General features: G+C 43.2%; 1 long non-coding RNA gene across 1 annotated transcript; it reads left to right on the top strand.

Annotated features, from left to right (window-relative positions):
• Positions 1–13033: 13033 nt before the first annotated feature.
• On the top strand, positions 13034–18501 carry LOC123825930. Its single transcript, XR_006786980.1, has 4 exons — positions 13034–13100; positions 15298–15356; positions 15439–15621; positions 17103–18501. It is a non-coding gene; the product is annotated as an uncharacterized LOC123825930 (long non-coding RNA).
• Positions 18502–18817: the final 316 nt, after the last annotated feature.

Consider the following 18817-nt stretch of genomic DNA (forward strand, 5'->3'; position numbering starts at 1 on the left):
GCCTAAAAACAAAGCATTACATTTTGGCCTATGAAATACATACAAAACATACACACACCAAGTAATGTGCTGATCAGACACTTGAACTCCACCCGTGACTCCCTGTAGGATTAGAGTTCAGGGATGGGGTGAGCCCAGAATATGGTTCAGACTTGGGGCAAAGGAAGAACTAAGGGTCAGGAATGTCTGCCTATTCATTACTTTGTGATTAACAATGCTCACACATCTCAACTCCAGTGTTTTAAAATGAGAAAAAAAGGCAAGAAGGAACTGTGTCTTCCAGAGGTATGCCCTTTCATCCATAGGGCCAAATGGCCCTAAGTTGTTGCCTTAACCCTTTGCCTTACTCCTCCCATCATGGCCCAAACTTGGGGCCTGCAGCTTCCCCCACAAATCTGGACCCTCTCCCCTGCACCCACCACTCCTGCAGTGTCACAGCCAGCCTCCCACCCCAGCACTCCATGCTCACAACAGCCTGAGTTTCCACAGCGAGCACCTGTCCCCAAGGGGCCCTGCTCTTGGACTTACGCATGAGGTCAAAGTCGCTAAGCTTGGGATCCTCGCCCTGGGAGAAGACCTTCAGAGCCTTTTCCGTGGCTGCCTTATTCAGGGGCACAATGGCCGAGATGTCACTGGGGTAACATGCCAAAGTGATCAGTTTGGGCAAGGTTACCTGTCAGGAGATGTGGCAAGAAATGTCAATGCCAAGCCTCAAATCAATCCCAGTCGTAAGTTCTCCAACCCCATGACCTTGTCTTCTTTTCCTGGAGGGCATTTGAGCCTGTGTACACAGCCCCCTAACCCATTCACATTCATTTTCTCTCTCTCTCTCCTCTCTCCATCACCTTCCATGTCTGCCTCCCTCCCACTCTCCCTCCTTCCTTCCCTCTCCATATTGCTAAAAAATAGAGCCAAAGTATGGATTAAAATTACACTATGCAGGACTTGATTACATAGATGGGGGCTTCTTGAAAGCCCCCATCCATCTAATACATACATTTGGAATGCATGACTTGTAATCAGCTTCATTGGGCAACCTTCCACAGACAGAAATGTGCTGAAGATCAAGAGGCAAAGTTTACTGGGAGGGAGAGTCAGTCTTATGTTCTTTTCTTTATGTTCTTTTCCCACAGCCCTTTACTCATCTCTGAAGCAAATCAGCTCACATGAGCCTCCAGGGATCCCTAGACGTTGCTAATTACAGGCAGGGAATATAATCATCCCCCTCTTTTACAAAAGAAGACACTGAAGCTAAGACAACAAAATACTCAAGATTTTACAGCTGGAAACTGGCTGAGCAGGACTGAAGCTCAGGCTTCCAGATCCACCACCCAGTGGCCCTCCTTTGTTCTTTTGTTGCACTGATTACTTCTCAGAGGAGCCCAGGCACTTGAGTGGAACCAAACTGAGGTGGAGAGGGTGGAAGAGACAGCACAAGGGATTAGAGGTGGGTGGGGGTGATGTAGATTGTGGTCTGAGGGCCAGGATAGTGATCTGGGAGCCAGGGAAGGAGACAAAGGAGAGGTCAGTTTGATCCTAGATATTTGTACTTGTTGACGAATTCTTGAAGAGATGATTTGAATGTCCTCTTCATTCTGGAATAAGAAAAGGAAGGATTTAAATCTGAAGCTAATGCTAGCTAAGTCTCTGGGTTCAAGGCTTCTCCTGGCTCACTGCTCAGGGTTTTAGAGGCAAAAGGCCCTTCCCACATGCTAGGCTACCCTCTTCTTGCCTTTATGCTTCCAACCCTGCCTTTCACTTCTTCCCCCCCCCTCCCCCCGAGACCTGCCCCCATCCTTGGTCCCCTCTCTGCTCAGCCCCTGCTCACTGTGGGGTCAGGCTCGCTGAGCTTGGCAATGTAGCAGATGGTGGAGTTTCCCTCTGGCTGGGAGAGGTAGTCATGCTGGCTCAGCACCTCGATGAATTCTAAGAGAACCTTTGGCACCTGTGGGGTTACAAACCATTACAAGACAAAACAGGAAGGCATGTCAGTGAATGACAGCACAATGCTGACAGCATCCTGTACATCTCTGAGAGGGTCATTCCTCATACTTTCAATAGCTGAAACCAGAAAGGAGGTGACTCAGATTCTCACTCTCTGAGGACTATTTAACCAAACTCCCTTATTACTCACCGAACATATCAGATTATAATATAACTCCATTTAGAAGATTTTTATCACTGCAAAAGTAATACTGCTTTATTTTAGAAAGTGTATAAATACAAACTGTTTCTTTTAAGATTTCATTTATTTATTTTTAGAGATAGAGAGAGAGAGAAACATCAATGTGCGGTTACTGGGGGTCATGGCCTGCAACCCAGGCATGTATCCTGACTGGGAATCGAACCTGTGACACTTTGGTTCGCAGCCCGCAGTCAATCCACTGAGCTATGCCAGCCAGGGCCAAATTGTTTTTTAAAAAGGAAATAACAGCACTCACTCCCAGAATAAACAAAATTAGTATTTTCATTCCTATCCTTGTACTATTTCTTAAATATCTAACATAGAAACATTATTTTACAAAAATAGGATTACCATTTTTCTTCCCATAAAATATTCCTACAGACAACATAATATCCAAGAACAAGATTCTATCATAATTTCTTTGACAAAACCCTTATTAGTGAAAAATCGGGTTGCTTGAGATTATGCACAGTGAATGAACAATAACTATGAAATCACTCAACAACTATTTGTTGAGACCTGCTGTCAGCAAGCACTGTGCTATGTGTCAGAGATACAGTGGTGAGTGGAAAAGACAGGTTTCCCACAGTCAAGAAGGGAACATTCTGGAGGAGGAAAGGCCAGGCAAACAAGCCAACATCAACTAAGTACAAAGAAGGAAATTTAACAGGGTGCTGAGAATGAATAACTGTGAAGGACCCCTTTAGACAGGCCAGTCAGGGAATGCCTCTCAGAGAAGTAACTTTGAGCTGAAATCAAAGGGACTAGAGCCAGCCTCCAAGCCAGCCCCACGAAGAGCAAGGGCAGAAGCACTGCCAGTGTGAAGTGGGGGACTAGGCAAGGTGCAGAAAGTGGCCAGTGTGGCCGCTCCTTCTAGTGTGGGGGGAATGATGTAGGCTAAGGGTGGAGAGAAGTCAGAAGCCAGATCTGTCAGGGCCTTGTGGCCCAGGGCAAGGGACCAGACTGACCCAAAGGGCAGTGGAAAGCCACTGAGGAGTTCAAGCAAGGGGGTGGTGACATGACCCAGTGTATGTGTGTCATTGAGAACCTGGCTGCTGCATGGAGCCTGGTGTAGAGAGAGGGAGTGGGTCTTGGGGCCTAAGTGGTCCAGTTAGGGAATGGGGGTGCATAGCCTAGATTCAGGGGGGAACAGAGTATGTGGAGATGGGAAATTGCTCAGTGCAAAGGATCCAAGGGACCTCAAGCCCATCAAGTCTACAGCTTCATGCTGATCTCATTTAGAACAGAACAAAAAAGAGCTGGGCTTATGCTGTACAGAAAGAAATACAATCCTTTAAACAATTGATTCTTGACCACAAGGTTTATGGCAGGCACTAGCCATGGGTGGAAGTGTAATTAGAATTACTTTCCTGGAGAAATCTTCCCTGCTGTCTAGGTATTTAGGCAGTCTTTCTTGGGGTCTGGGTGGGATGAAGAAGGCAAGGGGGATTCTCTGGTAGACTGGGTAGTCTAGGATTCCCATTCTACCTGTACTTTCCCTGAAATTCCCCTGGGGTGGCTGGGAATAGGTGTCTACTACACAGTAGAGAGCTCAATTGTAAAATCTAGGACAAGGCAGCAAAGGTACTAAATGTCAGAGTCAGAACCAAAGCCAGGGTTCAAGCCCTCAGGGGACAGATGCTACTGCCTCATCATTAATGTGCTAGAAATAGCACGGCCATTCTCTGTGAAGCAGCAAAACAAACTGATTTCCCCTTGCCCTTAGCTCCAAGTGTACTCCCCACCTCCCTCTTGATACCCTCCCCTGCCCCAGCCCAGAAGCCTGAGGCAACTCCGCACAGAAGTGCTGTGGGACCTCTATGTGCCCAGCAGAGCTCAGTGCTTTCTGAACTTTGTTTCCAATCTTTACAACAATGTCTAAGAGCAGCACCAGCACCCTCATGATGCACATGAAGAAACTGAGGCACAGAGACAAAGCAATTTGCCCAAGTTCACGTGACTCGTTCTCAAGAGACCCAGTGTGTGGAACGGGTCTGGTTAATGCTAGAGCTCATGTTCTTTACTGCAGCACTGACTCTGAGGAAAGACGGGACCCTTAAAAGTCATTTACCATTTTACCCTCTAGATAGAAAGCTGTGAATGAACCATAAACAAAGGCTTGTTCATCTCCCATCCTCTGCCAGGCATTTCCTCTGAGATATGATTCTACCATTACCTCAAAAAACAGCATATACAAAATATTTCCTCAAATCAAACACCAGGGAATTCTAATTGGGCTCACACCCGAAGGCAAACCCCCTGAGGACAGGCATCTGCAACACTACAGCAGCAAACCTGTGGCATTCAGGTCAGGATGTTCAGATATACACAAACCCTCTTAAATACAAAAGGACTGAGACAAAGGAATAGGAGTTGTAAAAGCCAACACTCTCTTCTTCTTGTCTCCACAGCAAAGGAAGGAAACTGTGACATGGAGAATAGTGAAGAGTAAATCATTCAAAATAATTGCCATTTTGGTCCTCTAACAGGGAATAAAAACTTTATACTACTCTGATTTACCATGAGAGAGAATTAGTACATCTGAGAGATGTACTTAGTAGAATAAGATGTACTAACTGATAAAAAGAACTCACACACTGTTCTTCTTACAAAGAACTCACAGTTTCTTTGTAAGCCTATTGCAGGCTCCACAGTTTCACTTCCTGCCTGTACAAAGAATGGCCTTGACCACAACTCCAGTTGATGACAGATCGCCCAGCTACAGGAATCAGGCTGACCTGACCAGCTCCAGGATGCAGACATTAACGAGCCATATTGGGACCAGCAAGGACACTTCTTGCAGGTCCACAGCCTCTCCCCCAACCTCTTTGTTCCCCTTGTCCCTCTCCCTCCCTATAAAAACCACTGCCTGCACTTAGATGTTGAGATGGGCTTTGAGACAAGACCCCCATCTTCCAGGTTGCTGGCACCTGAATAAAACCTCTTTCCTTTTTTGGCAGCACCTGTCTCACTAGTTGGGCTTTCATTGCAGCAGGCAGTTGAAACACCCACCACCTATCACAAGCACCCTAAAACCCTTCTGGCCCCCATTAGGAGAGTCAAGAACTGTACTGAGTGGTGTACCCTTAAATTCAAGTAAAATCCTAAATCCTTACCATGGCTAAAGGCCACCATGATTCTGGTCCCACTGCTTTCTCTGATCCCATCATGTCCTGCCCTTCCTTTTGCTCAATGCAGGCAAATCACATTGATCTTCTTGTCCTTCCTTGAACATGTCAAGTGCATTTTTCCTCAGATAGTCATACAGTTCACTCCCTCATTTATGTCCCCAAGCAGAGGGTTTCCCTGACCCCCTCTGGCCCTTCCTCCCCCCTTGCTTTATGGAGTGATCTCCATAGTGCCTATGTAACATCTCTGTACCTGTGGAGGGCTTACTCCTCCCTTCCCCACTAGAATGTCAGCTGCATGAGGGCAAGGTCACCAATTTTGACACTGCAGTATCCTAGTGAATAGCATGTAGTAGGTATTCTGTATAAGAAACCAAGTTTCAATGCAATCCCTATCCAAATACCAATGACATATTTCACAGATACAGAACAAACATTTCAAAAATTTATATGGAACCATACATGACCCCAAATAGCCTCAGCAATTCTGAGAAAGAAGAACAAAGTAGGAGGGATCACAATACCTGACATCAAAGTATATTACAAGGCCTCTATAATCAAAACAGTCTGGCACTGGCATAAGAAAAGACACATAGAACAATGGAACAGAATAGAGATCCCAGAAAAAAAACCATGTCAATGTGGTCAGTTAATATTTAACAAAGGGGAAGGAACATAAAATGGAGTAAAAATACCCTCTTCAACAAATGGTGTTGGGAGAACAGGACAGCTCCATGCAAAAAATGAAACTAGACCTCCAACTTACACCATACACCAAAATGAATTCAAGATGGATCAAAGATGTAAACATAAGGCATGACATCATAAATATCCTAGAGAAAACCATAGGCAGGAAAATCTCAGATATTCCATGCAGCAATATTTTCACCAATACATCCCCTCGGACAATGGATATAAGGGAAAGGAGAAAGAAATGAGACTACATCAAACTAAAAAGCCTCTGTATGGCTAAAGAAAACATCAACAAAAATGGAAAGGGAACCAACTGTATGGGAAAATGTATTTGCCAATGATATCTCAGGCAATAGTTTGATCTCAAAAATAAAGAACTCAATTGACTCCACACCAGGAACACAAACAATTCAATTAAAAAATGAGCTAAGGACCTGAACAGACACTTCTCCAAGGAGGACATACAGAAGGCCCATAGAAACATGAAGAAATGCTCAACATCACCAGCCATTAGAGAGATGCAAATACAATCACAATGAGATAGCACTTCACAGCATTGAGAATGGCATCATAAACAAATCAACAAACAAGTGCTGCTGTGGTTGTAGAGAAAAGGAAACCCTTGTGCACTGTTGGTGGCAATGCAGACTGATGCAACCACTGTGAAAAACAGTATGGATTTGCCTCAGAAAACTGAAAATAGAACTGCTTTTTGATCCAACGATCCCACTGCTGGGATCATACCCTAAAAATCCTGAATCACCAATCCAAAAGAACCTATGCATGCCAATGTTCATCACAGCAAAATTTACAATAGCCAAATGCTGGAATCAGCCCATGCACCTGTCAGTAAATGAGTGAATCAAAGAACTTTGGGACACTTACACAATGGAATACTACGCAGCAGAAAGAAAGAAGGAAGTCCTACCCTTTGAGGAACCATGGATGGTACTGGAGAGCATTATGCTAAGTGAAATCAGACGGGTGGAAAAGACAAATACCATATGATCTCACCTGTAAGTGGAACCTATCAACAAAAAAAGCAAGCAAGTAAAATAGAACGAGAGACTTCAAAATAAAGAACAAACTGACATGACCAGAGGGGAGAGAGGGACAGGGATAATGGAGGAAAGTAGGGGAAGAGACAAGCAATGAAAAACAAATAGAGGACACATGGGCACAGACACTGGGGTGGGGATTGACTGTGGAAGCAGGTGGTGATGGGGCAGGGGACAACGATGGGGAAAAAGGCAGGACAAGTGTAAATGAACAACAATAAATTAAAAAAACAACAAAGAAACAAAGTTAGATAACAGAGAGCAATGGTCAGGAGTCAGCAGAAACATGGTATGGCTGTTCAGGGATGACTGGGAACAAAGGGTTTTTAAAGGTGAGATAAAAGTACTCTTCTGATAGGCACTGGGAACAGCAGCTCCTCTCTTCCACAGCCCCCAATCCCATTCCCTACCTCTTTCTCAGGACTCAGGTAAGGTTAAAGGATATTGGAGCACAGGTTAGCAGAAGGATCCCTGAATTAGAAATTCCAGTTCTGGTTCTTCCATTAAATCTCTTCTGTGACCCTGTACAAATGATCCAGCTTCTGAAATTAGGAGGTTTGCATATTAAGACTCGCAAATGCTTCTCTGAAGTGCCCCTAACTTCAGAGGCAGAGAATCACTTCATAGCCTCAGGGGTGTGGATGTGTGGCATCAGGTCCCAAATGGTCTACAAGTTCTTGGAACATTTTTATTGTAAAAATTCATACATAATTTGTATGCTACTCCATAACAGGCCCAATTATGATTCTTCAGTCATTTACTGTTAAAAAGAGTATGATTTAGAAATAAGTATGTACTAAAATATTTATAAACAAAACATTATGAAGTTTGGGAATTGATTCAAAATAGTTCAGGCAGGGAGAGAGTGTAGGTAGGGAAATAGGAAAAACAAGCTGGGCATGAGTTGCTACTTGTTGAATTTGGGGTTTGGGCACCTGGGGTGTTACTATACTCAGTACTGTACTTTGAAAGAACACTTTTTAAAAAAGAAAAGAAAAATATTAAACAGCCTGAGGAAAAGGACAGATTACCTATAAGTGAACAAAAGAATAGAAGGCTTCTAATTAGCAACAAAAAAAGCCAGAAAATAATAGTGGAATATGGTCAAAGTGCTGAGAGACAATAATTGGTCTAGAATCATGTCACTAGCAAAGCTATCTTGCAAGAATGAGGGTAAGAAGAAATTATTACAAACAAACAAAATCCAAGAGAGTGTACTGTCAAGACACTAGCACTAAAGGAACTTCTAAAAGGTGTAATTGAAGATGGTCAGAGACACAGAAAGAATGGTCAGCATGTAACTGTGAATCTAAAAGGCTTGTGTAAAATAGGGGGTGATAAAGGCCAGGCTAGATTAACAGTGTAGTTGAGGAAAGGAGGAACTTGAACTTGCTGTTTACACAGTGGACTTCAATGGAAAATTGGAAATCAGATGCAAAATAAGGAAAACTGATGGAACACTATCAAGATTGAAGCAAGAGGAAATGAGACCAAGGTCACACACAGTAGAAACAGGAGCAGGGAGACTGCACTTAATAAATAAACTGGACTCATTCAGAAAAAAATAACAATAATAACTACAGCATCTAAATTATGGGTTACAAAAAGAGAACTCAGACATTGGCTAACAAAAGCCTATAAGTTGGGAGGGGTAGTGACTGGTGTTTATGTCAACACAGAAGAGAAGATTAAAATGTTGTTTTACTTTAAATTTTGTTGAGTTCAATATGTATGATAAAAGTCTACTTTTTTGTATTCAGTTTGAAGCAACACTTAAGCCTATATATAAGGGGGCATATATAAGAGTGTTCAGGGTAGCTTGTCTGAATAGCAAAAAATTGGAAACAAGTTAAATATTAATGTATCAAGGGTTATAGGAAAGTTGCAGAAGTCATTTATATATATCACATATTTTATATCACAAATATATAAATCATATATCTATTTATTCTATGTATAAACAAGAAAATAATATAGGACTATACAGCAAACACACAGGGGGAGGGGGGAAGAACAAGAGTTGGGAATGAAATAGAATTTCATACATTTATCAATCTCTTTTTTTGCAATGAGACTATACTCATGAATTTCTCCTACACTTAAATTAATTTTAAAATGTTTTAATGCAGTTAAAAAGGACACCAAACTGCAAGCTTTTCAGGTGGCAATGACCTTGTCCTCCTCACACACCACTGCAGTGTCAGCACCTGGAGCACGTGATAAAGGTGCAGTGACTGTTACAGGGTGCAGCCAAGAGGGGGGACTGCCAATGGGCATTTGAAATGGGGTACAGAACTCGTGTTCAGGAGATTTTAAGATGTCTTCACCCCTTCCCCCAAAGGTATGAGTTGGGGGAAGGGGCATACAGAGCAAGAACATGCAGGGCAACTTTCCAGCTAATCCATGGCATGGTCATTTAACATACCTATAGCCTTTCGCTGGTCGTTTAGATATGCTAAATAGCTATGGCCATGCTCTGGGCCAGGGGGATGGAAAGGGACACCCCCAAGATGTGACTGGGGGGCAAGTCCCCCAAGTTACAGCACCTGTGTGGGAGCTCGGAGAAGATTGGCTCCATGACATGGGGCTACACCTGCCCAGACCTACAATGGCAGCCCTGTAAAGCTGTAAAGGACTGTAGACTGACGGCAAGTGTGGCCAAATGTGGGAGGAGTCAGAAATGGGGCTGCAGAGGAAGATTGGCGTGGGGATTTAAACCCAGACACGGCAGCCATTGAGGAGGGAGAAGCATGCGGTTTTGGCTGAGTGGGGACTCCCGTGGCCCTGGGGAAGAGGACCACGTGCCTTTGCCAGAGTGGGGACCCTCACAGCGTTAGAAGAGGAACCACCACCCGGCTTTAGCAGAGATCCTGGCAACACAGCTGAGGGTGCCAGGAACCGAAGGGAGGCCTACCAGCCTAGCATGGAGTACTCGGAAGAACCAGGGACTGCCTGAGCCATGGACTTCTATTTCCTTCCTGAGATACAGTACCCCAGACTGGGCAAAGGGGAAAAGAAGGACTGTGTCTGTTTGTGGGTGTTTTAAGGGACTTTAAGATTTTTGATGAAGACATTACGTCACTACTTTAAGTTTGTATAGCATTAAATAAACATTGCCTTTCCTTTTCATGAATCTCTGGCATTGAGAGACATCTTTCCTATAGACGGCAGACATAACAGACTTGGGGGTTTCTCTCAGTAATAATATATCGTCCCAGGCCTCCCTTGTATTGTTCTGTAACAACTGGAACATTTTGTTAGCAGGGTTTTTATCCACGGAGTCCAATGATGGATCATTTGTTCCCTTCCTCTTACTTCTGTCCACTGAAGCCTTCATATATAATATTTATATTGGTAAAAAGAAACTTGACTTAAAATAATAACACATATCCTTAAGGAATTCCCCTTTCCTCCTTCCTGTCTTGCCCCACCTCCTGGTGTAACCCAGAACCCCGGAAAAAGGCCCAGACTCACTATTTTGTAAGAGCTGCACATCATCCTCACGTATGGCCTTCAGGTTTATCTTCACAGTGATTGATGCTAAGGACAGAAGAGATATAAAATTCCTCCCAGAATTCCTGGATCTTTGGGCCACTCCCCTTTTCCCCAGACTCACTAGGGAACAAGGAAACCTGTAAGCCACTTGTAGCAAGGAATGTACCTAAGAGATGCCTTGCTTCCTGCATGTCAGTGTGCTAGGGAAAGAACAGTTGTGATGCAGGAAAAATATTGTCAGCAAGTGACAAGTGGAGCATGAGCCAAGGATGTTAATCTTCAGGGAGTTCCCACATCCTTAGAAAGTTGCAGGCACAGGCAATTAATGCACAAAAGTAAAAACATATTGACAATATATATGCTGCAAACATTATTTAACCTGATTACTGATAAATAAATATTAATCAAAACAATAAGCTGCTTGTTTTTACCTATCAAATTGGTAATAATTTTAAAACATACTACCCAGGGTGGGCAAATGTCTGGAGAAAGGATACTCACATACAGTACTGCTGACAATAACAAATGATCTGACTGTGTAGAATGAAGTTTGGCAATGAGCACCAAAGTCCTTAAAACTGTGCATACCCTTTTGGCCCAGCAATGCTACTTTTCAGAAATTTATCTTAACAAAATAATCATGATGACATTCAGACATTTAACCACTATGTTCTTGCCCATGAAAACAAAAAATGACACAGTCTCAATATTCAGAAATAAGGATTGGTTCCATAAATCCATTTGTGCAATAGAATTAATATTATGTAGTCATTAAAAGTAATGTTGAAGAGTATCTAATGCATGTATTGGTAATACAGATGTGTAGCAATGTTTGTGTTTTTTTAAATCCTCACCCAGATCTTTGCTTATTGATCTGAGAGAGAATGAGAGAGACAGAAAGACAGACAGACATTAGTGTAAGAAACACCAATTGGTTGCCTTGCATGCAGCACAACCTGGGATTGAAGTCACAACCCAGGTATGTGTCCTGACCGGGAATCAAACCTGCAAACTTTTGGTGTACAAGACAATGCTCCAACCAACTTAGCCACCCTGCCAGGACCCAAAGATTTTATTTTTTAAAAGTGCTTTGTGTGTGTGTCGCATATTTTGTTTTAAAAAATTCTAGGATGTTAGTACTAGTTAAATCCAAATGATGGCATTTCTAGCATTATTTATTGTCTCCTTTCAGCCAATCTGAATATTTTATGCTTTCTAGCATTAATGCATATTGTTACTGTAGAACAGTTTAAAACAAAACTATTTGGGAAACTCAGTGGGGTTCTAGTTGGAGCAACAGTTTTTCCCTGCCAAATGTATATAGTTCTCTTCTCACAAAACAGCATGCCTCGTGGGTAGATGTGCACACAGCCAGGAGGAAGGCAGAGAGCTTCCCCAAACTTTCTGACACACAATTTGAGGTCAACCTCTCTAACCAGGTCAGAGCTGGAAAAGGATGTGACCAGCTTCATCATATCATGGTTCTGGCTTCACCCTTTGGCAAAAAGTCAAGGAGGGCTTTCTTGCTATAGGGGAGGAAGGAATTGACAGGAGGGACTGCCTTACCTATGAAGGTGACTGCAGCTGCTCGTAGGAAGGGCTGAGTGCTCCTTAGAAACTCAAAGCTCTGGAGCAGTACATCCCCCAAGAACTGAGTTTTTCGTGTGCTCACCTGTGGAGTCAAAGAGGATTGGTGACGACTGGGGAAGAGGTCTGCTAGGAACTCGACTACAGACCTGCTTGCAGCCATGCCTCTCTCACCCTGTCCAGAAGCAGCATTGTTTTCTGTCTTCAGTCAGCTTAAATCATTTGAACCCGCACACTCAGACACTCCCACTGCCAGGCAAAGAGCGGACTCAGCAGAAAGTTCATAAGGAGAGTTCTGCTCCTCGATACCAACATGACAGGGGAGGAAACAACTGATGTGGAGTCAGGAGACCCAGGTTTGAATACTGGCCCTCACACTGGCTTCAGTTTCTCATCTGTGGAGTTGAAACAAAACCTGCCAGACCTCCCTTGCATGACTGCAAGGCTCCCATGGGACAATGCATGTAGAAGTGCTTTGTAAACTCTACAGTGCTCTATGTATATAAGGAACACAAATTCATAACATTGAAATTACTAATGTTAGATACCAACTGATTTGCTTAGCCCTTACATGTTTACTTTCCAACAAGGACTCCTGAAGTCACAGAAGCCACAGATCCTCAGCACCCTGATGACTGATCTAAAGCCCTGAGGACTCCTGCCTCTATCATTTCTTGCCACCTCTAAACAGAAGGCCTCTATCCCACTGCCATCTGCTCCCCTTGCATGACGTCCTTAGACTCTGAAGGCAGAGATTGGGATGCTAGGAGAGTCAGATATGGAGGACCAGGGCTGGCATCCCAAATGTGGGTTGTGAGAGTTACCTGATGATAAACCATGAGAATCAAGGAAAGGAAAAATGATGTCTTCTCTCCTCTTTACTCACTAGGCCTGTCACTGAGTCCCTAATGTGAATACTGTGGTCTGGCTTCCTCAGAGACTCTCACTCACCAGGTACTTGCATGTTTCTTCCAGCACATGGATGTGATCATTGAGATTGGTATCTTGGAACAGGTGTGTCAATCTCAGCCAGCCCATCACTTTGGTCCATTCAGTCAGGGCCCTTCCACAGGCCTGTGGGATGGAAACAAGGAAATCCTCAAAGCCTTACTCTTATGACTCTGCAGAGCCAGGCCAGAGGCTAAGTGGGAGACCATGAAGGTAGTCCCCAAGGGGTTTGGTTGGAAGTAGTAGCAGGGATCAGGTGAAATATGGGGCCTTGTCCATGTGAAGGGACATAAACAGCTTCAGGGGGGCAGAACCATATCAGGATAAGAGTGATGGCACCCAAGAGAGGGTAAAAGTGCTCAGATCCAGCCCAGAGGATGGGACCAAGGAGGTGGACAGTGAATGCAGACCCCAGACTTGGCTCATGAAAGAGGACTAAAGAGAAGGCGCTATCCTCTAGCAGGAGAGGTTGAATCAGGCCGAGGCTGGCAGGACAGAGGAGGCCGGTACCTTGACTACATCAGTGTTGTTGTCCTGCAAGCTGAGCAACAGCGGGACTAAGAAGCCGTTGATCTCTTTTTTGGAGGGCAGATCCACGCTTGCAATTTCTAATTCGCCATAATATGTGGGCCAGGGCAGAGGTGGCTGAGATCCTCACCTTGTCCTTCTCCTGCCAAGAAAAGTGAAATGGAGGCAAAGAGGCTTTAGTTTCCCTCTGGCCTTACCTGACCTGGCTTCCATACTCCCCACAATTCCTTCCTCATGTCCAAAGGACACTGATGCCATTGTGTTTGCATACTGGAAAGGCAACATGACTTGTGTAGCTCAGGAGTTCTTGTTAGCCCTCCAGAGCTAGTGAGTCAGTTTGTTAAAGTACAGTGCTGGAGAAGCCAGGATTATAATTTCAATTCTACCACAAACCATATTTACCATCTGTAACTTCTTTCTCTTAGGGGATTTACTTCAAGAATGCCAAATTAAAAACAAAACACAGAGATTATCCTACTTATGCTGTGAATAAAATTGTTTAAGTCTATATTAGCTTTAAGTCTATAAATTACTGTATATAGAGTAATAATTGTATACATTAACAAATAATTGTATACATCTATAATTAATTGAATATAATTGTTGAAATCTATATTAACAATGATCACAAACAGCCACACTTTGCACACTTTCAGGAGTATATTACATATTAATTGAACAAATATTTATTGAGCACCAATCATGAGCTAGGCACAGTACTAAAAAGCAGGCATGATACGACTAGATAGTCTCTGAATTTGTAGGATATGAAAAACAGACATTTTAACATGTTGAACATATATGTTATCATCTTTTGCACAGAGCACATAATGGCTAAATAGAGAGGTGATTCAGTGGTAGTACTTAATTTAAAAAACAAGTGGAGTAAGTGGTAGTTACACTCACTCCTTCCCAGGAGGAAACTGAAATTACAGCTATATTATAGAACAATCATCCTGAATAACCAGCTGAAGCCTAGCTGACTTTTAACCAATGCTTTACACAAGAAGCCACATTGAGACTGATGGGAAGGGCTGAAAAGTGAAAAGGGCTGGCCCCGCACCCACACGCAGCTGTTGAGAATCTGGAGGGATTTCTCACCTATACAGGAAAACTCTTAGGATCTGGAGGATCTCAACCTTCATTGGAAGTTTCCCCCATGAAGCTGATTATAAGTCATACATTCCAAATTTCAAGAAGCCCCCATCATCTATCTAATAAAATCCTGCCTACTGTAAAGAAAAAACGGAAACAAAAACTTGAAGGTGTTTAGGGAGCATCTAGTGCAACCCATTTGTTTTATACATGAGGGGACTAAGGCAATAATGATTAAAGTCCTACTTCACAGAGCTTAGACACAGTCTGGCACACAGCTGTCCAGGTGACATTACTGAGTCAACAACAGCAGGCTCGTGGCAATCTAGGTGCCATGTGAGATGTCCTGGGAGGAAAACAAAATAAAACAAACCTGCTTTCTTCTAAAAGGTCATCAGTTCTTTATGAATACACACACATTCCTGTCACTCTTAGGAACCTATGTGGGCTTAGGATATCACCAGCTTATAATTGTGCTTTTCCAAAGACCAGGCCTTTGGTGGGGCTGCAGTGGTTGCTCTTGTCACCAAGTCTTTGGTTGTCTAAAAACCTAATTTCACTGCTCTCTGACTCCTCACAGGAAAAGATGTGGTTAGAAGTTATGACGAGGAAGAGAAAGAAAGGAATAACAGAATAGGGGTAAGAAAAACAATCCTTACATACTACCGATATTCCCAACATCATGCTCTGTGCTTTACCCAGTATTATCCCCATTTTACAGATTGAGGAAATTAAGGTTCAGTGAAGTTAAGTAATTGGCTCAAAGTCTCACATCTAGCAAGGGGAGCCTGGATTCAAGTCTAGCAAGTGGACCCTGGGGCTCACTGATTTCAGAGGCCAACCCTGTCTCCTCTACGCTCATGGAACAAAGGTGCTGGGAGAAAGCCAGTTTTCCAGGAAACTAGTAAGTGGCCACAGTAAAGGATGACTCTTTTATCTCCTGCTGTTGCTATTTTTTTTTCATTTTTTAAATTTTATTGTTGCTCAAGTACAATTGTCTGCCTTTTCCCCTCACTGTTCCCCCCACCCCATCTATCCCCACCTCCCTCCCCTGATTCCACCCCGCTTTGGTTTGGTCCATGTGTCCTTAATAGCTGTTCCTGAAAACCCTTTACCCTTTCTTCCCCATTATCCCTTCCCATCTCCCCTCTGGTTATTGTCTGTTTGTTCTTAATTTCAATGTCTCTGCTTATATTTTGCTTGCTTATTTGTTTTGTTGATTAGGTTCCACTTAAAGGTGAGATCATAAAGCATTTATGTTTAACTGCCTGGTTTATTTCACTTAGCATAATGTTCTCCAGTTCTATCCACACTGTCCCAAAGGGCAGGAGCTCCTTCTATCTTTCTGCTGTTTAATATTCCATTGTGTAAATATACTATAGTTTTTTGATTCATTCATTTACTAATGGGCACTTAGGTTGCTTCCAGCACTTGGCTATTGTAAATTGTGCTGCAATGGACATTGGGGTGCATAGGTTCTTTTGGGTTGGTGTTTCAGAGTTCTTAGGCTATAATCCTAGCCTAAAGAATTGCTGGGTAAAAAGGCAGTTCCATTTTTAATTTTTGAGGAAATTCCATATTGTTTTCCTCAGCAGCTGCACCAGTCTGCATTCCCACCAACAGTGCACTAGGGCTCCCTTTTCTCCACAACTTCACCAGCACTTATTGTTTGTTGCTTTATTTATGATGGCCATTCTGACTGGTGTGAAGTGGTATTTCATTGTGGTTTTAATTTGCATCTCTCTGATGGCTAGCAATGCTGAGCATCTTTCCATATGTCTCTGGACCCTCTGTATGTCTTGCTTGGAGAAGTGTCTGTTCATGTCCTTTGCCCATTTTTAATTTTTTTTTTGTCTCCCTAGAGAACCACCCATATGGGAAAACATATGTTCCAGTGATACTCAGACAAGGGTTTGGTCTCCAAAATATATAAAGAACTCACACGACTCCCCTCTACTGTTGCTCTTTTGATGACTGATCATGATGGGAATTTTAGCACCACAGTGGAAGCGAGAACAACAGAAGTAGGAGGGAAATTCCCTGTCAAGGACGTGTTTAGGCCTTGCTTCATCTTGCCCACTTTTCCCTGGGGCTGACAGAATGGCATTCTTCCAGCATGTGTGGCTTGAAATGCTGGGGCATTCTCACCTTTTGTGCTGATAAAGGCAATTTTTTCAGATAAAATTTCATTTAGCTGTTTGTTTATCCATCCAACTAGCATCAAGCATTTATAAATACCTCCTCTACCAATTCTTGAGCCAATAAGTTAGCAAGGGCAGAACCCACAAACCTAGCTGAGATTCAGAGATCATAACCTAATTCCAACAAAGCTTTTTGTGGATTAGCCGGGACAGTTTTTAACCCTTTATCTTTCCCACTTTTCAGCTACTGCTTTATCAACAAGAACCACTACTGTGAAGAAATGGCAAAGAGATGGAAAGTTGGGTTGCTTAGCACTTTGGCTAAAGTGTTTGGGAAGCATATGGAAACCCAAAACTAACCAGAGGTTATGGCATTACTTGTGAATATCTCTTCTCCCTGCTATTCTCCTCCCCTGAGCACAAACTATGTTCATGATGTAAGGACCACTTGAAAATCCATCCCAGCATTTTCAGCTCAGATTCAGAACTAACTGCCAACTGCCAACTGCCAACTGGTCTGCCCCAATGGAACTAACAGAAGCTGCCAATGGCCCTGCCCTGACCTCATTGGGCAGAACATCTTTCCTCTGATACCACCTCGCTCCTGTCTTGGAGCAGGAGGTCCTCTCATGTGCAGTCTAAGTTCGAAAGCAAGAAGGCAGCTGAGGCTTGTCCTTCTTTCTCATCCCACTGTCTGTTTCAATATCATAATGAGTGTCTGTGAAGAGCTGCTGGCAGGGTCAGAAGCCAAGAAGAGGGCATGCAAAGGAATTAAAACCCTTGGGGTGGGGGGTGAGGATCAACTGTTCCCTGGCCACAACCAGCATCAAAAAGTACTACAACTTTTAGGGCTGAAATGGTAGAAGCCAGTGAAGTCACAGAAATGTATTTGTTAGACAGACCCAGCTAGTGCAAGTGGAAAAGACATGGAAAGCATAAATCACTGCACAAGTTTAGAGATCAGTACCTTTCAGAAGGTGGTGAGTGGTGGAAGTTCCTGGAGTCTCTGTATGCAAAGAGTGAAATTAGCAGAAGGAAGGCCCTAGGATTCAGGGTTTCTTTATGGTAATATCAGAGACATCCAGAGGATGGAGACAAACCCAGATCATAACAATGTTACCCTGAGAATTTCTTTCTGGTTTCTGGCTTCAGATTTAAGGTTATGGTTGGTCGGTGATTGTGTACATTTACAGGTATGCATGTGTACATATCTGCCTTGGACTGTTGGAAGATTTCCTCTGGGCTGAAGATTGCTAGCTAGGTTAGAATGTCAAGGAAGGTTACAGTTGCTTTTTCTCCACATTGCCAAGAGGTTGGACTTCCATAAAACACTAGTGGATGTTTACCACAGTGTAGAGGCAAAGGCAGTGGATTTACATTTTAATCTTGGCCCTGCCAAGCCTGAGTGCTCTAGGAGGAGCCATTTAACATTTCCGACTGTGCTCTAGAGAGTAAGCTATCCTGCTGGATGCTTTTACTGATTAAGAGGGAGAATAGCCAGAAAAAGACATGTAAACTGTAAGAGCGATTCTTACCTTCCAGTGGTGATGGTGATGGATGATCTTTACACTCCTGGGGTATTGCTGCACATCCTTGTCTAGAGCAATTGTACACACAGATAATCCTTCCAGCTTTAGGATCCTCATAGTAAGGCTAAAAGGACATCAATATTACTGGTGTTTAATGTAACTGGACCGCGACTACGTATCAGAGGATATTTCATTAGAGAAGACAGGGCATGGAGAGAGCCTCCCTTAGCAACACTCAGGACCCTGACTACAAATAAGTGGAATGCATAAGGGGGAGGGGATCTTTAACAACCTTTGAGAGCAATATTAACAACCTTTAGGAACAACCTGTGAGGGCAAGTTATTTTTGTTCAGGAACACGAAACAAACACTAGTGGTGAAAGGAATGCAAACTACATCTTGCCTATTTAAAGCAATAAAGGAAGGGAGT

Source organism: Phyllostomus hastatus, unplaced genomic scaffold (assembly GCF_019186645.2).
Source record: "Phyllostomus hastatus isolate PE091 unplaced genomic scaffold, TTU_PhHast_1.1 phas_contig_769, whole genome shotgun sequence".
NCBI lineage: Eukaryota > Metazoa > Chordata > Mammalia > Chiroptera > Phyllostomidae > Phyllostomus > Phyllostomus hastatus.